Raw genomic sequence first — 23,263 nt, forward strand, 5'->3', positions numbered from 1 at the left:
ATAAAATTGACTTAAAAATAATTCAGAGGTCCCAGAATTTATTGGATGCACTTTGAAACAGAAATTCACATAGACCATGATTGTTTTCAACTATTTCTTAATAAATTAATTTTAGCATAGAGGAATGAAATTCCCAAGCACTTCACTATATCTGAGCCCAACTATTAAATCACCCTGGACCTATTGAATTGATTTAATTTCTTCATAGAGAACTTGCTATTCACTACCCTAGTCAGGTATTTGTGTAACTAAATTAAATGCATTGAAAATTGCTTCACATTCTATGCCAGATTAGAAGAGATGATGATAATGATGATGATGATGATGTGTGTGTGTGTGTGTGTGTGTGTGTGTGTGTGTAGGCACAATCTTATATCACATACATAGATGTGACAGAAAAAGAGCGAAGGAAAGGGAGGGAGGGGACTGAGAGGCCTGCAAGGTGGGGAGGGGAGAGGAGAGGAGGGGAGGGGGAGGGAAGAGGAGAGGTGAGGCGAGAGGAGGGGAAACTCAGTGAGTACGTGTTTGGTTTGGGTCCTCATATCTTTGGCATTCATATGCATGAAGTATCTTGCTCCCTCCTTTTCTGTTATGTCACCAAATTTAGCCCTTTGACAAACACTGCTCACACTGCATGCTGATATATTTGATGTGTGTAGAAGACATTTTTTTTCCTAAGTATGAAAGCAGCCACATCAGCCCCACCTTGTAAGAGCTCATTCTGGACAACTCTGTCAAGTCGGCCTGCAGAAAGTTTGAAGGAAGCTGTACTTGCCACAAAGCAGAAACAAGAAAAAGAAGTAAAATTGCAAATCCTGCCATTAGTCAGTTCTGCCATTCTGCGACACAGAAATAAAAAACGAGAAGGCCGGCCTTGGCCCAGGGATCTCCTTTTCTCTGGGTCCAGCTCTTTGGACTCCAGTCAGCTTCAGCAGCTGGTGTCCCAGACAAGCCTTAGTGGTCAGGTTGGAGCCCTGGCCCCCCACTCAGCCTTCATCTGTACTCGCCACACACAGGCATCTGAATGAGACACTCAGAACCAGGAGCTGCCCATTCTTCGTGTTGGCCAGATTCGTCTTTGTTCCACAGACAATGGCCGTGCTCCTTTCCTCTCCGCCAAAGCCCTGGCAACCCTCACACAGCAGGGCATCTGCTGTGGTCTTGATTTCCCACTGAGCTCACTTTGTCGCTGCTGCGTGCACCGATTCCCGACTCTCCCATCCGGTAGAAATGTTTGTGGCTCCTGAGTGCCCAAGCCTTCTGGCTGGCTGTCTCCTCAGCCAACAGAGTGGTCACTGGTTGTGGGCCCGGTCAGACATGGTGGCTGGGAAGGACAGGAGCACTGGTCAAGTGGTTAACAGTGCACATCTGCGCAGTTACCTGAAAGGGGTTTTCTCTCCCTTCATCCTGGGGGGAGCTGTGAAGACCCCAGACTTCAAGGATATTTCAGGTTATGATGAAGAGCAGATTCAAAGGTGTCTTTTCCTTACCCCTTCAGTGAAGATGAATTGTGCACCTCCTGGGGTAACAGCGGCTCTGTGACCAGCCACACCAGCCCCACCACTCTGCCTCGGTCTCTTCAGAACCTACCCACTCCTCCTCAGGACCACACCTCCTCGGGCCAGTGGCATCCTCAGCATGAGTTATTAGCAGGATCTCCTGACTGATCGCAGTTTCTACTCTTAACCTCTCATATGCCGCACCTCCTTAGCATCCCCCTCGGCTCCCTTCAAATGCAAGTGGGTGACAAGATGCTCTCACTCAAAACACTCCAGTGGCTCCCGCACAGGTGGGAAAGGAAGCCCATACCTCCAAAGACCACATGGCCTTCCTGGCCCCCAGTGTGACACCCTTGTAACCTACATGGGTTTTCTAGTGCAGGGAGAGAGTGACTGCCAGAGCAGAACATACAACTCAGCACGTGGTGAAGCAGCTACCGGAGCGACAGGAGAGGAGCCAGTCCCAAGACAGCATTCCAGCTAGCATCGTGTCAGATGTGCAGCAAATAAATCCAAGGCAAGTAAGAACTGCCAGAACTACTTTAAAAGTGGCAAGAATGAGGAGTTTTACATGTTCTAAGTGAGGGGGAGCGTTTTGAGGGCGGTTAATGGCAATGTCTTTTACTAGAATAAATTTTTAAAATTTAAACATTCACAATGTTTTTCTGTCACCCTTGTACAGAGGTCCTTAGGGCACAGTGCACAGGAGGCATTCTTAGGAAAACAGTTTACTCTTGGCTTGCATGTGATGTCTCACACACACACACACACACACACACACACACACACACTCTCTCTCTCTCTCTCTCTCTCTCTCTCTCTCTCTCTTCCAGAAACATCATTGATCAAACTGTAAAAATCTTTAAAATATCTTCAAGTCAATATGAAACGCCAATATTCAACAAGACATGCAAAAGAATAACCACATGAAAGGGAAAATAATAGACTGGATTACATTAATTTAAGAAAACTCATTAAAGACTTCCTTAAGAGAATAAAAATAAAAGCCACAGAGAGGGAAGTATTGTATTATGTATATCCAACACAGGACTCATATCCTCAATATATGAAGAACTACAGAGTGGTAAGGAAAAACCCAGATAACCCTACTTTTAATGGGGCTAAAACTTGGGCACAACCTCCCAAAACTTTCTTTTTCTCCTCCAAGGCTGCTCATACCCACCTTCTGGGGCACTTGAGGTCTGGGCAGGCTTCTCCCATGATACTGCTCTAAGTTTTCTTTTTCATCAACTTTGCTCAGTGGAAAGCTGTTCAGCCTCTTCTCCCTATCTGCATGGATCAGTGACTGACTGTCCTGAGGGGATGACATTATCAGGAGGCCCGGACCCCTCCGGTACAGTGCAGGCAGGGAGCCCTGCATTCCCAGGGCCTCAGACCCTGGAGAAAGAGGCTCAGGTTGTTGTCCATGTTGCTGTGCGGGTGGTGGGGACAGCACTCTAAAGCATTCTGGGCAGCAATCCCCTGTGCCCAGGTGGCCTTGGTCGCATGTTCCAGGCCCCTGAATATGAGCCTCCCTTCTGGGGTCTCTTTCTGAGATGCCCTAGGCTGCAGCCAGGCACACTGTGACTCTGGGCCTGGGGGTTGCACTTGGAGCCCCTGAGTCGCCCTATGGGCTGCTCAGAGTCAGGAGGACAACCATAAGTGGTGAGGACCCCGCCACCCGCCAACCATGCTCACAGCCCAGCTCTGCCATCTGCGCATCTCCGTCCCCTCAGCCTGGTGAAGGCACTCACTGTGTCCTCAGTCTATGGCCTGGCTCTCCTAATCCTGCAGAGCCACTCCAGACTGGCAGGAAAGCCCAGACCCTGTCCACACCAGCCCAGAGACCTGTACTGCTGGAGCTGCCTCTTGGAGGAGAACTCAGCATTCACTGGATTGGCTCCCAGTCCTGGACTTTGCATTGTCCCTTACCACTCCAGCCCTCTCCTTCCTGAAGAGCCAGTGAGCAGAGTCAAAGGCTGCCCCACTTTAGCCTCTTCTTCCTCTGACAGAATGAGAACCTAAGGTGACTGCTGTGATGACTTTCTATTGGGTAAAATGGATAGAACACAAAGATTGCTGTTTCGGCTGTTGTAAGCGTGCATTTCAATGTTCACTGGCAGTGTTGCACCACTGTCTCCACCCTCTAGTTCCCAAATGTTTTCATTACCTCAAGCAGAAAGTGTGTACCCAGTAATCTACCACTAATTGGAACCAGATGTCATTAATCTAAATTATGAAAGTTTCTTTTCCTGCATACTAATACAATGAATACCACTTAGTAAAAAGACCCTTTCTTCTATCGAAATTTATAGGGTAATTCCCTGGGGAACAGAGGACTGATAATTGATCCTAAATGCGGTCTAGTGACATTGGCCACCATGGAGCTAATGTCCTCTTTCTCGAAAAGGTATGGATCTCTCCTTTAGAATCAGGCATTAACCACATCTCCCATCTCAAGAAGAGATCTTGTGCACAAATTAGTGATATTCTACTTGTTGGGTGCACGCACAACAGGAGAAAGGGGGTGTCCAAGAAACGTGGAGTGGCCTTGCAACCACCTCCCTAGCCCTCTCCCCTCTCCCATTCCCTCTCAACCTTCTCCCTCCCCCCCTCCCTCCCCCTCCTCCTCCTCCTCCTTCTCCTCCTCCTCTTCCTCTTTTTCTTTCATTTCCCTCTTTTTCTTCTGCTTCTTCCACCTCCCCTTTCAACAACTTCTGCCCCTTTTCCTCACCTTCCCCCTCCCTCCTTCCTTCCCTCCTTCCCTCTCTCCCTTCAACAACACCTTGGAGACCTCAGGCTGTGTGAGCTACAGCAGGGGGGTGAGCGGAATGAAGACAGAGTCCCCCTCATGAGGGAAACACATTGATGTCTCCAAGTTTTGTTTTCATTGACAAACACTGCCCTGTGGTGCCTAAGATAGTGGGTGGACTTGGAAACTAAGCGACCTTAGTTCAAATTAGAGCTATGGAATTTATCAAATCTTAGAATTCACAAAGGTTTTTGCTTACCAAGGCAAGTTACCAAAATTCTCTCTAAGTCTCTCTTCCTTAATGCACATAAAATTAGTAACTCTGTCTTGGGGCTGCCATGCAGGTTGGCTGAGGTAAAACTTGGATATGGCTCAGCTCAGCTCAGCTTTCTGATCTGTACTTAGAGCCATTGTTATATTAAGATTCTATTTTTTAAATGTGCAATTTAAGTCTTTATTGACTTAAATTTGGGGCCACCAGGTGGAAGAGGGGACACCTCTAAGCATAATAAGGACTCCAGGGCAGCCCTTTCTGAAAATAGAATATATTAAGCTTTTAAATGAAACCTCAATAAGTGTCAACAGCTGAGGTGTTTGCATATAGTTTTGAGAAGTACAAAAATGGCTGGAAAGGCAAGGATTGTAGATTAATGATGAAGACTGCTCAAAAGACCAGGTTTATAGGTTATCAAAACTCTTTCTTGAAATAGTATTTGTATGCCACATTTTGGAATGGAGTAAATTAAACATTCTTTGTGCAGGCTTTCCCTTCCAATTCTTAGAAGCCAAGTTCCAGACGAGAACTTGGATTCCAAGTGATGTTCTAACTAGCATAGCCCCAGTATGAAGTGCTTCCATGTTTACTCACCTATGGCCTTAACTTAGTCAATTTCTTTTTCCAGGAGAGGAAGATTTGACATTTGATAGCTAATGTCAGGAGTCCAGAGGAAAGTGCAGTGCATGAGAAGTTTGCACTTTGCACTCCTTGTGATGACTCTGGTTACAGTGGCATGGCCCATTTCATAGTATTGGGATAGCCCAGGAGAGCACACATCTGAGCGCATCCTTGGAATGTGGAACAGATGCCAAGTATTCCAGCTATGCCTCTCAGGCAGGCACACGTACCTGAGCAAACAGGATCCCGACAGCCTGTGATCCGTTGCTCCAACACACTGGAGCACACCAGGCTCCCCTCCAGGTCACAGGTCCGAGTCCTTATTTGCCAATGAGGATTATTTAGACTGAAAGTTAAAGAAGTGACCCAGAGCAGCTATAGTATGGAACTTAGGGTTTCTTAGAGAAGGTGAGTAGAGCAGTGCCCGGAGCCTGCTTGTGATTAGGTCAGTGATTTCCAAAAGTCAAATCCACCCAGCAGCTGGGACCTGGTGGACACCTGTGACCTCAGGATTCTGAGCACCTCTGGTAGCAAAGGAAGCAGTAGCACTGTTGGACACCTGGAAGTTCATCTGAATGTGAGGCATAAGACAAAGTCAAAGCATGAGAATATTCTGACAGAACCTTACACGGGGTGGAAGAGCAGGAGAAACTAACCCATCATTGCATCAGGATCTGGAGTGTAAACCAAGACCCAGGTCAGCCATGTGACCCAGCCACACCTGGCACTGCAGAGAGGGAACTGGCCAAGGTCACCTAAAATGCTGCCCAGGCCCTCACACAGGCTGCCAAATACCACACCCAGCCTGCCTGCACTGAGAGCTGCCGAGGCCTAGGGTGGTGGACAGCAGCTCAGGAGGTGAGAACGCAGGGCAGTTAAGTGGGATGCCGGAGACAGAGACGTGTTGGAGCTTTTAAAGATACTAACACCAAGCACAGGGATATAAGTATCTCATGTTAGACATTAGCGAATTTTAAGATTTGTTTGTTTAATTGTTCCTTTCAATCAGTGCTGCTACCCCCAAATGCAAAACTGTTACCACTATGATACTGAGGAAAATGTATGTCATATAACTTCTACAGGGTTATATACTGAAATGGAAATAAGCATATATTTTGCTCTTGTATTTGTGCTAATGTCAATTATTTCACATTAAAGTCCACAATAATTCTGTATTCTATAATTTATTTCAGTTTTTATTCTATTGTGAAATATTGAGGTTGATGTTAATATTTTCCTATTCCATTGAAGTGTCACATCTTAGAGGCCTTAGTTTGAATTTTCAGAAAACCCTGATCAGAGGTATGCATGCTGGAATGCATGTGTCTTTTTAAAACTTCTTCATCATTCTGCCAAACCAACGTGAAGAAGATTACATTAATTCACATTGTTCTCTAAGAATAAGGGCACCACCTTCTCTTCCAACACATCAAGTGTTTTGCTACCCTATCAAGCTTCTTGCTGGCCTTTCAAGATAATTAGTCTTTAAATATAATCCTATTCATGATAACCATTTGACCACCATTTGCTATTTGTATATTCAAAATATTTCCTATCAGGAAAATTTTCTCTTCTTAAACTTGGAGATCTCATTTGATGTGCATTAGTTGGCATAACAAACACATTTTCTTAGATAAGCTGAATATATTTCCCAGATTAGGTATTTCTACTTGTGATCATTATTTTTCATATATTGTAATGATTTCTTAAATTCTTGTGACTGTGGGGTCAGCTGCAGATCCACTTTCCAATGCACATCCCACAGTCAAGCAAGCATTAAAATTAGTGGCAGCATGGCCTCACCCACTCACACACAGAGTCTGAAACTGTGGGTTCCTGACAGTAGAGGATCTGTGGTAGTCACCAGGGGCTGCTGGTATAGGGCTGGGAGTGTTGGTCAGAGGACACAAGATCCTAGCTAGCACTCTACTGGACTCATGGTGACTAATGCTAATATCAATGTCTTGAAAAATCACCAGGGGAGAGAGTGTCTGAGTGGATGCTGCAGAGACTCACCATGAGGCTGGCCCTGTGCTAGTGACCTTGCCCTGGTGTTGGGGAATGGATGAAAGTCTCTCAAAGGCCCCAGACTACAGGCTTGGGCCCAGCCTACAGCACCAATAGTGGTGCTATTGCCAGGTGTAGAGGCTTTAGGAGGAGGGCCTAGAGGAGGAAGTGAGGTCCTCTTCCTCTCCTTGCTTCCTGCCTACCAGGATGCAGGCAGTTTCCACCACTGTGTGCTCAGTCCCTATACACTGCCTCACTACAGGCCCACAGCAGTCTGAGCAAACCCTTCCTCATTTAGATGGGCTATCCCAAGTGTTGTGCACAGGACTGACTAACATGTTTGGTCATTCCACAAGGTGTACTTATCTCAAGACATTGTGTTGTGCATGATAAATATGTCTTATTTGTCAATTAGGAATTAATTTTAAGAACTCCTGAGAAAACAAAAACATAGGCACAAACAACAAATATTACAGGTCATCTGAGGGATAGTGAGGAGATGACTCTAAGCAACACTGAACAGAGCTGCCTCCGTGAGAAGGGCGAGCCCCGAGGGGAGTGGGGTGGGGGCACCAGCAGGACTTGCATCACAAGGTGATGTGGAAGCAGCAGCCGACTTCCGAAGAAAGCAAGAAGAGGCCACAGAAACGAGCCTGACCCACAAAGGGCCCAGAGGCCTCAGCCCTCCCTGTGCCCACCCGAGCCAGCATGGGCATCTCGCTCCACCACAGTCCCTATCCTCCCTCCAGACTGTTGGGCTGGGCTGGGGTTAAGTTTCCAGTTTGTGCAAGATGCCGCATTCATGAGCAGCTTGCCTTTGCCCGCTCTCTGATGATAACTGTTTCCTATTTTTGTATTTTCCCTTCCAAACCGGTCCATCAGGAACCTGGCTCTGCTCATCCTGGGCAAGTGCGAATTTCCCCTCTCACCAGCCTTCAGTGGAACCCTTCCTAGTCCTCACTTCACCGGAAAGTATGTGATAAGGAGGCACCAAGTAAGGCACCAAGCCCCGGGACATGAGGGAAGACACAGGAAACGTCTCCAGAAGTGGAGAACATGTTGGTGTTGGAGGTGCGTGGGAAAAGTTTAACTACGGTTTTTATGTAACAAGTGAAAGCCTCAAAGAGCTTGCAACAGATCTGTATTTTTGCAAAAACTGATATTTTCTATAAATAAAAGTCACTGAGGTTTAAGGGAAGTGAACTATGTTGCAGAGTATAAAAGCGTTTTCATTCAATATATTGATTATGAGTTAGAGGAGAAAAATTTTTGTAAGATTTATCTGATGTTTTTTTGTTAAGTGTTAAAAGAAATGTCACAGCTCTGAACCTGCAAACAGCACTGGAGAAGAAATATGTGAAACACACAGCTCCGCTGGGCAGTGGGAGTGCCTGCAGGGAGGTGATGCAGTATACCTCAGTCTCAGTACAGTGAAGAACGGCGGTAAACACAAGATGTGCAAGGCTGCTACCAGCATAACATGCTACAACCGTGTGAATAGAACTCGGTAAGTGGGAGTTAAAAATGTATCGGTATAAAACAGTAACGTTTCCCAGTTTACATCATTTACTATCATTAGCGAGCACTGTGAAGGGCACACAAGTGCCTGTGTACACTTTTACACAACCAGCACTAGAGTGGGTGCCTTACACCAGCATCACTGCCAACAAGCGAGCAGCGTGTTGTGCCATGCATGGCAGCCTCCTTGCCACTTTCCACAACAGCTCTGGACTCCTCTCCCCTGGCTGTCTTGATGTCCTGCTTCAATTCAGACTTTTACCTTTCTCACTCATTTTGCCCTTGAGGAAGAGCCAGAGTCACAAGGCGCCAGATCCAGTGGCTGAGGTGGCTGAGGACACAGCGCCGTGCTTTTCCAAGCTTCCACTCCATTGGATGGCACCAAGCACCAGTGGGCAGCATATTTCTGACCCACCTCATAGTGACATGAAAAAGGACTTGCAGAACTACTTCCGAAAGGGGCAAGAAGCATGGGGTAAGTGTGTGTGAAGCAAGAGGGCTATGACAGCATGTCTTCTACCATATTACAGTTTTAATTTATGCATCTACCATGTTTTCCTCATACCTCATATACGATAATAGAGTATTTATATCATTGATACACAGACACCCTAATAGCCATCCTTAATATGAACATACATATATCTAAAACCCCTAAGCAGAACTGAGCTACACACACACATGCATGATAGAAAAATGGAAGACAAGAGGACAGTAAAACAAAACAATTCAAGATGTCTTTATCTCAAGAAGGGAAATAAATCCATAACAAAGACAAACAATAAAGTTTAATAGAAAAGAATCACATAGGTATTTGCAAAGTACTGCAAATGGTGTTGCCCAAAGTCAATAGAATAGGTAATTGATATTTATATTATAATTAGGCTTTTTTTTTTTTATTGAGTTTATTGGTACATTTAGGGATACAGTACAGTTACATTCATTGTTGGGATCATGTACCTTTACATGGCAAGTCTTGATTCTCATTTTTTTCCCCTTACCTCTGCCCTCCCTTCACCCCCTCCTCCCCTCCCCATCTACAAACACTTTATTTTCATCTTTTCATTCTCTCACATTTTTTTCTTTTCCCTTTTTGTTCTTCCCCTACGTATCACACCTTCCCTACACCTTTAGCTCCTTTCCTCCCATTTCTAAATGTCAGTAATCTTATTAGAATCTTATGCATTGTTGCAGAATATTCACACCAGGGAAACTATTTGGTATTTACACATGTGGGACTTATTTATTTCACTTAGGAGTATATCTTCAATATGTATCCATTTTCCTATGAATGAATCTATTCTCTCGCTCTTTATGGCTGAGTAATATTCCATTTTATAGAAAAACCACAACTTCTTTATCCAGTTTCCAACGGATGGGCAAATAGGTTGTTTCCAAGATTTAGCTATTACAAACTGTGCCGCTATAAACATGGGTGCACATACTTCTCTGTGATATGATTCTTTTAGTTCTCTTGGAAAGATACCCAACAGAGGGATGGCTGGGTCAAATGGAACCTCCAGTCCAAGCTCTTTGAGGTATCTCCATATTGATTTCCATAGTGGTTGCACTAGTCTGCACTCCCACCAACAATGGAGGAGGGTTCCTTTCTCCCCACAACCCCGCCAACATTTGTTATTGTGTGATTTCTTGATAGCAGCCATTCTTTGTGGGGTGAGGTGGAATCTCAGTGTTGTTTTCATCTGCATCTCTCGAATGACCAGTGATGTGGAACATTTTTTCATATATTTTCTTGCTGCTTTCACTTCTTTGTATGAGAAATGTCTGTTCATTTCGGATGCCCATTTTTGGATCGGGTCTTTATATTTGGGGGGACTGATTGTTTTGAGTTCTTTATATATCCTTGATAATAGTCCTTTGTCTGAGGTACAGCTGGTAAAAATTTTTTCCCACATTGTAGATTGTCTCTTAGTTCTGCTAATGGTTTCTTTTGAAGTACAGAAGCTTTTTAGTAAGATGAGATCCCAGTTGTTGATTCTTTCTGCTAGTTCCCGTGCTACTGAGGATTTGTTCATAAAGTCTTTTCCTATACCAATGTCTTCCAGAGTTCTGCCTAACTTACTTTCCAGCAAGTTTAATGTTTCTGTTTTAATATTTAGATCTTTAATCCATTTGGATTTTAATTTAGTGCATGGCGAAAGATAAGGGTCTAATTTTAATCTGTGACAGGTTGATATCCAGTTTTTCCAACACCATTTATTAAAGAGGCTATCTTTCCTCCACTGAGGATGGTGAGCTCCTTTGTCGAAGATGAGGTAGCTGAGTACATCTGCATTTGTTTTTGTGTCTTCCAGTCTGTTCCATTGATCCTCAGGCCTATTTCTTTGCCAGTACCATGCTGATTTTATCACAGTGGCTTTGTAGTATAGTTTCAAATTGGGAATTGTTACACCTGGTGCCATGTGACTGTTGCCTATAATGGCTTTTGCTATTCTAGGTCTCTTGTGGTTCCAAATGAATTTTTGGATTCTTTTTTCTAGTTCTGTGAAATATAGTGTTGGAATTTCAATTGGCATTGCATTGAATGTATATAGCAGTTTCGGTAGTATGGCCATTTTCACTATGTTGATTCTTCCTACCCAGGAGCAGGGGATATCTTTCCATTTTTTTATATCCTCTTCGATTTCTTTTTTCAGAGTGCTGTAGTTTTCAGTGTAGAGATCTTTTGTTTCTTTTGTTAGATTGATTCCTAGATACTTCATTTTTTTGGATGCTATTGTAAAAGGAATTTTTTCCCTTATTTCTCTTTCTGTCTGTCTGTTATTTGTGTATAGAAAGGCTATTGATTTTTGGGTATTCACCTTGTATCCAGATACTTTACTGAATCTGTCAATTAAGTCTAGAAGTTTTTTGGTGGAGTTTTTTGGATCTTCAATGTAGAGTATCATATCATCAGCAAATAATGATAGTTTAACTTCTTCCTTTCCTATCTTTATTGCTTTAATTTCTTTCTCTTGTCTAATTGCTGTGGCTAATGTTTCCAGAACTATATTGAAGAGAAGTGGCGATAGTGGGCATCCTTGTCTTGTTCCTGATTTTAACATGAAGGTTTTCAGTTTTTGGCCATTCAATATGATGTTGGCTGATGGTTTTTCATAAATAGCCTTTATTAAATTGAGGTATAGACCATCTATTCCAATTTTTTGCAGGGTTTTTATCATGAATGGGTGTTGAATTTTATCAAATGCTTTTTCTGCATCTATTGAGAGGATCATATGGTTTTTGTCCTTGACTTTGTTAATATAATGTATTACATTCACTGACTTTCGTATGTTGAACCACCCTTGCATCTCTGGAATAAATCCGACTTGGTCATGATGGATGATCTTCTTAATAATCCTCTGTATTCTGTTTGCTAGTATCTTATTAAGGATTTTTGCATCTATATTCATTAAGGAGATTGGTCTGTAGTTCTCCTTTTTGGTTGTATCTTTCTCTGGTTTGGGAATCAGAGTGATACTTGCTTCCAGGAATGAATTTGGAAGTATAGCTTCTCTTTCAATTTCATTGAAAAGTTTGAAGAGTAATGGTAGTAGTTCTTCTCTAAATGTCTTGTAAAATTCAGCAGTGAATCCATCAGGGCCTGGGCTTTTCTTTGTTGGTAAGTTTTTAATTACATTTTCAATTTCACTGATTGTGATTGGGGTGTTTAAAATGTTTTTATCTTCTTCGTTCAACTTTGGTAATTCATAAGTATCTAGAAATCTGTCCATTTCTTCTGTGTTTTCCATTTTATTAGAGTACAGGTTCTCAAAGTAGGTGTTCATGATCCTCTGGATTTCTTTCGGATCTGTTGTGACTTCGCCTTTTTCATTCCTAATTGCATGGATCTGAGCCTTTTCTTTCCTTTTTTTGATAAGATTAGCTAAGGGTTTGTCAATTTTATTTATTCTTTCAAAAAACCAGCTCTTTGTTTCATTTATTTTTTGTATCGTTTTCTTAATTTCAATTGCATTGATTTCTGCTCGGATCTTTATAATTTCCTCTCTTGTTCGAGCTTTGGGTTTTTCTTGCTCTTGTTTTTCTAGGAGTCTAAGTTTCATCGTTAAGTTGTTTATTTGAGCCCGCTCTGTTTTCCTAGTGTGGGCATTCAATGTTATGAATTTTCCACGTAGAACTGCTTTCATTGTGTCCCAAAGATTCCTGTATGTTGTATTGGCATTCTCATTTATTTGTAAAAACTGTCTAATTTCTTCTTTAATTTCCTCTGTAATCCATTGATTGTTTAGGAGAGTGTTGTTCAGTTTCCATGTGCTTGTGAAGTTTCTATAGTTTCTTGTGCTATTGATGTCTAGTTTGATTGCACTATGATCTGATAATAAACAGGGGATGACTTCAATTTTTTTGCATTTATTTAGACCTGTTTTGTGAGCCAGTATGTGGTCTATTTTGGAGAATGATCCATGTGCAGCCGAAAAGAATGTATATTCTGGTTTTTGGGGGTGGAATACTCTATAAACATCTATTAAGTCCATGTGTTCCAAAGCTTGGTTCAGTTCTATTATTTCATTGTTGATTTTCTGCCTAGTAGATCTGTCAATTTGTGATAGTGGGGTATTTAAATCCCCCACTACAATTGTATTAGTGCTTATTTGGTTTTTCATGTTACTTAATATTTGTTTTATATAGTTGGGGGCATTTATATTTGGTGCATATATGTTTATGATTGTCAGCTCTTCCTCTTGAATTGTTCCCTTTACAAGGATGTAGTGTCCTTCTTTGTCTCTCTTAATGAGTTTTGGTTTGAAATTTACTTTATCTGAGAATAAGATTGCTACCCCTGCTTTTTTCTGGACTCCTGACGCATGGAGAATTGTTTTCCATCCTTTCACTTTCAGTCTATGGACTTCCTTTTGCACTAGGTGTGTTTCTTGTATACAACATATTGTTGGATTTTGCTTCTTAATCCATTCTGCCAATCTGTTTCTCTTGATTGGTGAATTGAGGCCATTAACATTGATGGTTACAACTGATATATTTTGACTTATTCTTGTCATGTTTTTGTCCATTTGTTGACTCTTTTTACTTTTTCTCCCATCTCCTTTTAGTTTCTTGCCTTGCCTATTTGATTTGGTCTGTTGGGCCTCATGTTATTGTGAATTTCGTTGTCCTTTTCTAGGATATTGTTTAGAATTCCTTGCAGTGCTGGTTTGGTGTTCATGAAATTTCTCAGGTGCTCTTTGTCGTGGAAGTATTTTATTTCCCCATCTATTTTGAAAGAGAGTTTTGCAGGATACAAAAGTCTAGGTTGGAGATTCTTTTCTTTTAGGACTTGGAATACCTCACTCCAGGCTCTCCTTGACCTAAGGGTTTGTGTTGAAAAGTCTGCTGTGATTCTAATGGGCTTCCCTTTGCATGTGATTTGTTTCTTTTCTCTTACTGCTTGTAGTATTTTGTTTTTCTGTTGGATTTCTGGAATCTTGATTATTATATGTCTAGGTGTAGATTTTTTTTGATCGTGGCTAGTTGGGGTTCTATATGCCTCACTTATCTGTATGTCTAATTCTTCCCTTCTGTTTGGGAAGTTTTCTGTCATTAATTCTGTGAAGAGCTTTTTTATATCATTTGTGTTTTCTCCTGTTTTTTCATGAATTCCTATCAGTCTTATGTTATTTTTCTTTGTATCGTCTAGGAGTTGTTGGATTGATTTCTCATGATCCCTTACTGTTTTTAATAGACCTCTTTTTTCACGGTCACTGACTGCTATCCTATCTTCTATATCTGAAATTCTATCTTCGCAATCTTTTATTCTGTTTCGTACACTTTCAATAGAGTTTTTAATCTCCTGGATATCTGTTTGAATCTGTTTTATGGATTCCATTTCTTTCCTCTGTTGGGCATTCATTGTTTCCATGTCTTTCTTATGCTGAGTCTTCATGGCTTCTATCACAGTCTTGAGCTCATCTATTTTTTTCTCAGTTTCTGCTCTAGAGTCTCGAATCATGACTTCTATTTTGCTCATCATCTCTCTGGCTAGCTGGGAAATTATTTCTGATTTGAATTTTTCTAGAGCCTGATTGATCAATTTTGTTACCTCCTGTGCTATGGGTCCAGGGAGTCCTGTTGGTTCACTATCAGACTTTTCATCCTCATTTGTCCTACTATTTGCTATTGGTGAACTGGATATTTGTTTTTGTGTCTTGCTTAAGTGTTTTCTCATTTTTATTTTTATTGTTGGGTTGTCCTTCTTTAATTTCTGGGTATTACTTAAATCTTCCTAATATAGTTGCGTTTTAGCTTTTGAGTTTCTAATGACTCATAGACATTCTCGTTTTCATAATATCAGAGAAAACAACTCTTTAAATCAATCACCACTCTTTGTCCCAATTGATACATTCAGCAGCCCAATAGGATCAGGCACAGCTTGCCAACTGACCACTTATGGTAGTCATTAATGTATCACCTTTAACTCATGTGAATTAGATTAATTTCAAGAAGCAGCTCATAGTATGTTTGCAGTGAATATTCTTTTCAATATGGCATCTTTACCATTTAGGATGGGGGGTTCGACTTAGAACAAGAGGATTAGATAAGTGAAAGAATTAGAGCAGGTTTGAAGTGAATCCAGAGGTTGTAGAATTACCTTACTATCTTTACAAAGCTATTAAGTTCAGGGGGGATAGAGAGAGTGCAGGAATAAGGACAGGAATATATCCCCTTAACAGTAACAGGCGCTTGCCTTCCCTTGAAGGTACAGAGCCATGAGTGAGGTAAAATGACTGGAGAAAAGAACATAAAGAGAAACCCGTCCTAAAAACAAAAAATAAAAAAAGAAGTCTGAGTTCTTCAGGAACTGGAATAAAAAGGGAGATGAGGGACACTATGGTGGAGCAAGAGACTGAGTTGGAGAGACAGGACAGAAAAAAGAAAGAAATTTTAGGGTGGAAAGAGGAAAAAAGAGACAAGAGAGAGGGAAAGAAAAAGAATTTGAAGGTCCTCTTTCAGGCTATCTCTGATCTCATATTATACCACATGCACAGTCATATGCGGAACCCAATCCCCTGGTTATAGCTAGCCAATGGCTGTTCCTCACGACTGAGACTGAACACAATCTACAAAGCCTAACTTTAGTTTCCTTACCCTCAGGGTTGAACTCCACTCCGTTCTATTACAGGTTTCCCCTGCCCTTTCTTTAAAGATGATCAAAGTTCGGAGCTCAGAAAACTACCCTTCATGGGAACCTATGCCTCTGCAGAGTTGGTCTAAGGACTGGCCCGATCAGGAGTTTTGAGAACGGGGGGGGGGGTCGTGTGGGTGTTTCAAGGGCGCCCGCGCGGCTACCTTCCTTCCTGGGTCTGTTGTCGCGCAGGCCGGGAGCTCACGCGCACGCCGCCGGGTGATCGCAGACAGGCAGGTAGGCAGGCAGCTGAAAAAAACCCCCTCTGGGGTCCTTGGGTCCTTCCTGGGTCTGTTGTCGCGCAGGCCGGGAGCTCACGCGCAGGCCGGGAGCTCACGCGCACGCCGCCGGGTGATCGCAGACAGGCAGGTAGGCAGGCAGCTGAAAAAAACCCCCTCTGGGGTCCTTGGGTCCTTCCTGGGTCTGTTGTCGCGCAGGCCGGGAGCTCACGTGCAGGCCGGGAGCTCACGCGCACGCCGCCGGGTCAGGCTTTTTTTTACACACACTGATTTTACAAACATAGTGCTTTTATCACACATATTTTAAGTATTATATGCATTGACTTAAATAGACGACGAATATGAGACCAGTAGAAAGCCAAACAGTGATTTTAAAAAATGGCCATTGAACTTAAAGGCAAAAAGTTGCAGGCCGGGAGCTCACGCGCACGCCGCCGGGTCAGGCTTTTTTTTACTTACACTGATTTTACAAACATAGTGCTTTTATCACACATATTTTAAGTATTATATGCATTGACTTAAATAGACGACGAATATGAGACCAGTAGAAAGCCAAACAGTGATTTTAAAAAATGGCCATTGAACTTTAAAAGGCAAAAAGACCTAATGCAGATCAGACTGTTTCCAAGTAAAACTGGATCGCTGAACTAGAAAACACAGTAAGAACCCTTGGAGTGGTCATGAGAACAGAATGGTGAGACCGCCCTACAGTCCACATGACACAGAAGTAGGCTGGGTGTCCCCCGACTGGAGAGTTCCTAGCTGGCTTTGATCCCCAGCCCCAGGAAGTAAAGCACAAAGGTGCTTTCTTGGGAAGTGGTCCAGCCAGCATCCTGCCTCCTGCAGGTGATTGGGGTAACCCTTCGAGGCAGACAGAGCTAGGACCCCAGCTGCACTGATGGCTGCCATTCAGCCACCCCTAAAATGGAGAAAGTAGCCCAGGTTATCCAGCCAAGGGTCCTTTCAGGGGAGAAAAGGAGCCAGAGGACAGGGCTGGGAGCCACAGGGGTCCTCCAAGCTTGCCCAGTTAGAACCTTGACCTCAGCAATGCGTACATCTCAGATTTCCAACCACTGGAGCTCTAAGATAATGCATGTTTATTCTTTTAACTTTTCTGATAACTCTTATAACAGCACTAGCAAACTGAGACTCCAAACAAGGGCTTCAGTTAGACTATTCAGACTGCTTAATGTGCAAGAAAGACAAAACAGAAGAGTGTATCTACAGATTTTAAAGTAAAACAATTGTGAATCAAGACTCAACAATAGTGAACATGAGAGAATGCAGCAAGCACATCCTTTCAGCCACGCTGTCAGAAAATAGTGCATCCTTAAAGTATGTGAAGACCACTCAAGTCTGTCCATAGGTTGTTCTACAGATAAATGTTAAAAAAAAAAAAAAAAGAGAGAATGTTTGGGTATATGAAAAAATATTAGCATTAAAGCTAGTGAAACACAGTCAAATTTAAACTACATGGTAGCTTGTAAAAATAACTCCCTAATGGGTCCTGCATAAAATAAAGACTCTTTTAACCATCACAGGAATGTGGAACCTGAATTAGATTCTATCACAAAACATGGTGAGGAGACAAAGGACCCTGAGTGGGTTCCCCTCTCAGGAAGGAGGGAGCTTCTCCTCCATAAAGGTGAAACCTCTGTCTGTGACCAAGGACCTCGCCGGTTCCAGCCAGCTCATGCTGCCCGAAGGCCCTGCTTTCCTATCACTGGTTGGCCCAGACCCTGACTGTCCAGGACTCCCAGGTCCCCCTTCTGGGCTTTCCTTTTTATCCCAGCCAGATGGATTCCTTGATTGTTCATGTCTCCAGCACTCCAGAGCTCTGCTCGCTGTTTCACCCTCCTGGAAAGACCCACCATGGGGCTCCTACGTACTGGCTTTAATTCCAGCCTTGCTTGGGCAATGAACCAGGAAAAACCCAACAAAAGCCCAAGAAGCTCCCGCACAAACACTACACAGCCTCACCTGGCCCCAACAGCTCTTGGCCTTGGGATCTTGCTGTCTATGGCTCCAGCCTGCTTCCCTTTGACCACCCTGCCAGCTCCACACTTGTGCCCACCGCTTTCAGCCATTGCACTGGCTCTTCACTGTCAGGGAAACATAGATCTGCTAGGACCCGGACCAGCAGCATGGATACATGCACCCCACCTTCCTGGAAAAGCCCATCTTCCAGCTGCCTCCTTCCAGCCCACCACAGCCTTCACTGCTCTGTACATGAAGCTTGCCCTGTCCTTGCCGCAGGACCAGCAAAATGGAAATGCAAGAACCCATTGCAGACATGATGGAGAAAGTTGGGAGGCAATGGCCCAGCATAAAACCAGGGCTGGCCCTCTGAGCACAGGGCCTGGGGGCCTCCACAGGGCCCACCAGCCTCGAAACTAGCTTTTCTCATCTGCCCCCCTATAGTCTCCTTTAAAAACCACCAAGCTCCCAGCACTGGGAGCCTGAGGTAGAAGGATTGCAAGTTTGAGCCCAGCCTGGGAAGCATGGTGACCTAGCCAGACCCTGTCTCAAACACAGGTTAGGGGAGCAAAGGCCAAGAGTTAAAACCCCACTACTAAAAGAAAACAACCACCATTATCCTTTTCCATTATGAGTGCCTGTCCTGCCCCTTCCAGCATCCTTGCTCCCTGGTACAACTCACCCAGCACCTCTGCAGCTGGGTGCAGTTGTCTACACTCCCCACACCCACCCGCACCCAGCCCACTCCCGGGTGTCTGCAGCCAGAGCTTCACAGGAAGTGTGTCCTGGAGCCACCCCGGCTGCCCACACCAGCTCCAGCAGCTGCCTTTCCTGCTCTCCCTCCTTCCCGAAGCCCCTGTTGGCCTCCACGAGCTGCACCACCCTCTTCTTCCCACCTCCTCCTGGCTTCTTTCCTTGTCTGCTTGTAAAATCCTCCTCAAGCCAATCAGCCGCCTTCTCTTTCCAACTGCGATGTTTTCCATAATTTTATTTTCTGTAACTCTGGGAGTTGAACCCAGGACCTTCTCACTGAACTACACATCCAGCTCCTTTCTATTTTTATTTTGAGACAGGATCTCACCAAGTTGACACATTACCCAGGCCAGGATGGCATTCACAGTGTTCCTGCCTCAGCCTCACAGCCACAGCCCAGCAGCTTCAGAATTGTGACTGAGGCCCTCAACTTCAGCTCACTTGCTGGGGTTCTGGCACACACAGCACTGTTGCCTTGGATGGTGGGGTCACCTGTGCTCCTCTCCTCAGGATGGTCACTGCCTGTAGAAGTTTTTCTCCCTAGTAGCCTGAGTGACCTCGTATTTAGCCTTTGCTATTTGTTTTCCATTCTCTTTTGTCATTTTTAAAATTTTATATATCATTTCAACAGTATATTTTACGTGTAATATTGAAATTTTTAAATAAATTATCAATGACTTTCTATAGCAAATGCCTAATAACTTGAAATCATCTTTATTGTAACAGATTTATGATCAGAAAATAATAAATTTGAAGTGAAAATAATATTGTACAGAAGCAAATCTGTATCTATACCATAATTTATTACAGAGTAATAAAAACTGAAATTAACATAATTTTGGAGGTTTTCCTTTTTTTTATCTTCACATAACTCTTATATAACTGTTGTGATTCTGTCCTTCAGGATATAAGCTCTATTAAGCCAGGGAGTTTTTTGTCTTTGGGTCATTTCCACATTCCTACCTCAGTGTTTGGAATAAAGGTCAAGAAGTGAGTGTGTGTGTGTGTGTGTGTGTGCCCCTGTGCATGGATGTGTGTAGAGAGCAATTTAATAATTCAACAAATAATGGAATGAATGAATTACTTGCTAAGGTGTTTCTCAAATCCTGTATTCCTTTATGTTTCTCAAGGTGTTTTAAATTGCCTTTTCAAAATCAATTGATAAATTCTTTTTTTTAATCATTATTAAGTTTTTGGTACTTTTTAGGTATACAATACAGTTACATTCATCATTGGGATTATATACCTTTACATGATGTACCTTAGTTCTTATTTTTCCCCATTCCCTGCCCTTCCTTCACCCCCTCCACCCTTCTCTGTTTACAAACACAATGTTTCCATGTTTTTCCTTTTCACATAATTTTTCTTTTCCCTTTTTCTGTTTCCCCTAACCCTCCCACTTTCTCTACTCTATTAGATCTTTTCTTCCTATTATACAATATCAATTATACATTTTGATCCTAATTTATGCTTTTACTTTTTCACACCAGAGAAACTATTTGTTATTTATATGTGTGACTTATTAATTTTACTTGAGCATGGCCTCAGTGTGCATCCACTTACCTATAAATATCTCTAGTTTCTCATTCTTTATGGCTGAATAGTACTCCATTTTATTTTTTTAAAAATCTTCTTTATCCAGTCTCTAGTGATGGGCAATTGGGCTGTTTCCAAATTTTAGCTATTACCAACTGTGCCATCAATTTTGAAAAATAGCTTTACAGGATACATCAAACTAGGTTGGAGGTTGTTTTCTTTCAAAGTTTGAAATACCTCACTCCAGGCTCTCCTTGACCAGAGGGTTTCTGTTGAAAAGTTTGTTGTGATTCTGATGGGCTTTCCTTTGCATGTAATTTGCTTCTTTTCTCTAACTGATTTTAGTATTTTGTACTTCTATTGGGTTTCCAGGATCTTGACTATTTTATGTCTAGGTGTAGATTTTTTTTAACATAACTAGTTATCACACTAGTTACTTATCTGTATGTCAAGTTATTTTGCTCTGTTCGGGAAGTTTACTATCATTAATTATGTGAACAGTTTTGTTATGTCGTTTGTGCTGTCTCCTGCTTTTTTGTGGACTCCTATCAATCTTATGTTATTCTTCTTTGTGTCATCTAGGAGTTGATAAATTAATTTCTCATGGTCCCTTACTATCTTTAAGAGATCTCTCTTTTCATTTGTCACTGACTACCATTCTGTCTTCTCTAGCTGATATTCTGTCTTCAGATTGTGTCAATCTGCTATGTATACTTTCAATAGCGTTTTTAACCTCCTGAATATCAGTTTGAATCTGTTTCATGGTTTCCATTTCTTTCTTATGTTGTATTCATGGTTTCCACTTCTTTCCTATGCTGAGCATTCATGGCTTCCATCATGGTCCTAAACTCATTTTTAAAAATCTGTTTCTGTTCTAGAGTCTGTAATCATGGCTTTTATTCTGCTCATCATCTCTGTAGTTATCTGGGAAATTACTTCTGTTTTGAATATTTCGAAAGCCTCACTCTTTTTTTTTTTTTTTTTTTTTTTTACTTCCTGTGCTATCTGTTCAGATTGTCTGGGTAGTTGATTATCAGACTTTTCCATCTTGTTTCCTCCAGAATTTGCCTTTTGTAATATGGAAGATGTGTCTTGTTTAAATGTTTTTGTCTCTATTATTGTTGTTGGTATAGTCCTTAGGCTAATGTCTGGGTTGATGCATCCATATTACTTATTGTAAGTATCTTTGTTGCTTGAATTTAGAACCCTTAAGGAATGTTTACTTCTCAGAGGTGTCTTCCAGATTTGGCTGGTCATTAGGATTTGAGTCTCTAATGACTCTGGGGCAATCTCATTTTCATTATACCAGGAAGGTTAACTGATTAGATCAATCACAACACTAGCCCAAGTAATAAAATCAGCAACAACAATACAATCAAGCCATCTTAGAAAACAACAATTTGTGGTAGTCATTAATCTATTGTCTTTAACCTGGTGAAATAAATTGAATACAGCCCAAAATATGTTTATAATGAATAAATTGATCAATATAGTAACTTTACCCTTTTGGATGGAGACTTAGAAGGAGTAAGGCCCTCTTAATATTATTCACTTCTGCTCTAGCTCAGAGCAATGCCCTTTAAGACTCCCTGTGCCTCTTCAGTGTACATGAGGAACAGGCTTAGCCAGGAAGCTGGAGAGGGTGGTGGTGAGTCAGCTCTGGTCCTCACTGATCTGCTGGTGGCAAGGAAGCCTGGGATGGGGAGGGGCCCATGACAATGGCTTCACACACTCTTTTCTTCACTGGTCTGCTGGGAATCTGCCAGCATAGCTGCATCCCAATGATTGCACCCATGTGTGACATTTTCATACTTTTGGGCCAAGACCTATCTGAATCACTTATTTCAGATTAGTTTCTGATAGCTTTATATTTAGATAAGTGTGATAATCATGTAATTGTGTTAGACAATCATTATTTTTTACTTGTATCTGACTCAAATCTATTAGTTCATTGGAGAGCATCCATGTTTTAGCCTAACAATTGCACATTTACACAGGGACAAAGCTGTCCACAGAGAGCATTACTTCTGCATCAGGGAAGTGGTGACAGCACAGGACACTCTCAAGTCCGACCAGCCTGGAGGACTCAGACTTCCTCACACAGCACTGCCATGCAAGAACTAGAATAGCATTGAGAGCAGTGACTTTTGGGATCCAGGAAGATGAAGTCAAAGTGACCTCTCAGGGGCAAAGAGAGGACAGAAAGAGGAACCAGAACTACAGCTTTCAAAGTCTGCAGATGAGAAACAGCAGGCATCAGAACAGAAGGTACTAAGTATAAATGTAGTGTCCCCCATATCCTCCTATGGGGTGCTGTACTCCTCAGTGGATTCTTCCACTGATGCTCTCATAGCTCAGGAGCTGTTAGGAGATGGCACTAGGTCACAAGAGGGGTCACTGGGGCCTGACACGGAAGGCACAGTCTCTTTCCTGGCTCCTCCACTCTCTGTTTCCTGGCTGCCACAGTGGCTCTCCCATCTACCATGCTGATTCTGTCCTGCATGGACTAAACTCTCCAAAGCCATGAGCCACATGTCCTCCTTTAATTTGGAAGTATTGGGTATTTTCTACCAGTGATAGGAAATCAACTAATACACAGGCTAAGAAGAGGAGCTAAGCACCAGCTCAGGATCCATACCCCCAGGAGGGAAACTAGGAAGGGAGAGAGAAGGGCGTGAAAAGGAAGTGAGAATGACTGCTCCAGAATTTTCTGATCCGAAATACTATGTTGCACATGGGAAAATTAAAAAACAAAAAATCATGAGAAAGAAAATAAAGTTATCCATCATGTGACAAATGAGGAACACTTTCCAACATATTACTTTGTAGTCAATAAAACTGAATATATTTATGTTTTTCCACTTATCCCTGGAAAAATGGCCCTACCACATGCCAGAGGGGAACTCTGAGCCCAGGCCTGCATTAATATGTCCAGGAAACCAGCCCTAT

At 42.5% G+C, this 23,263-nt stretch overlaps 1 long non-coding RNA gene across 1 annotated transcript in view; it reads right to left on the reverse strand.

Moving 5' to 3' along the window:
* The window catches only part of LOC117286524, a 45,503-nt gene that overhangs the window by 20,575 nt on the left and 1,665 nt on the right, over window positions 1-23,263 (reverse strand). The gene's annotated exons all lie outside the window — the stretch shown is intronic.

Source organism: Fukomys damarensis, unplaced genomic scaffold, assembly GCF_012274545.1.
Source record: "Fukomys damarensis isolate Sample0158 unplaced genomic scaffold, DMR_v1.0_HiC HiC_scaffold_17, whole genome shotgun sequence".
Lineage (NCBI taxonomy): Eukaryota > Metazoa > Chordata > Mammalia > Rodentia > Bathyergidae > Fukomys > Fukomys damarensis.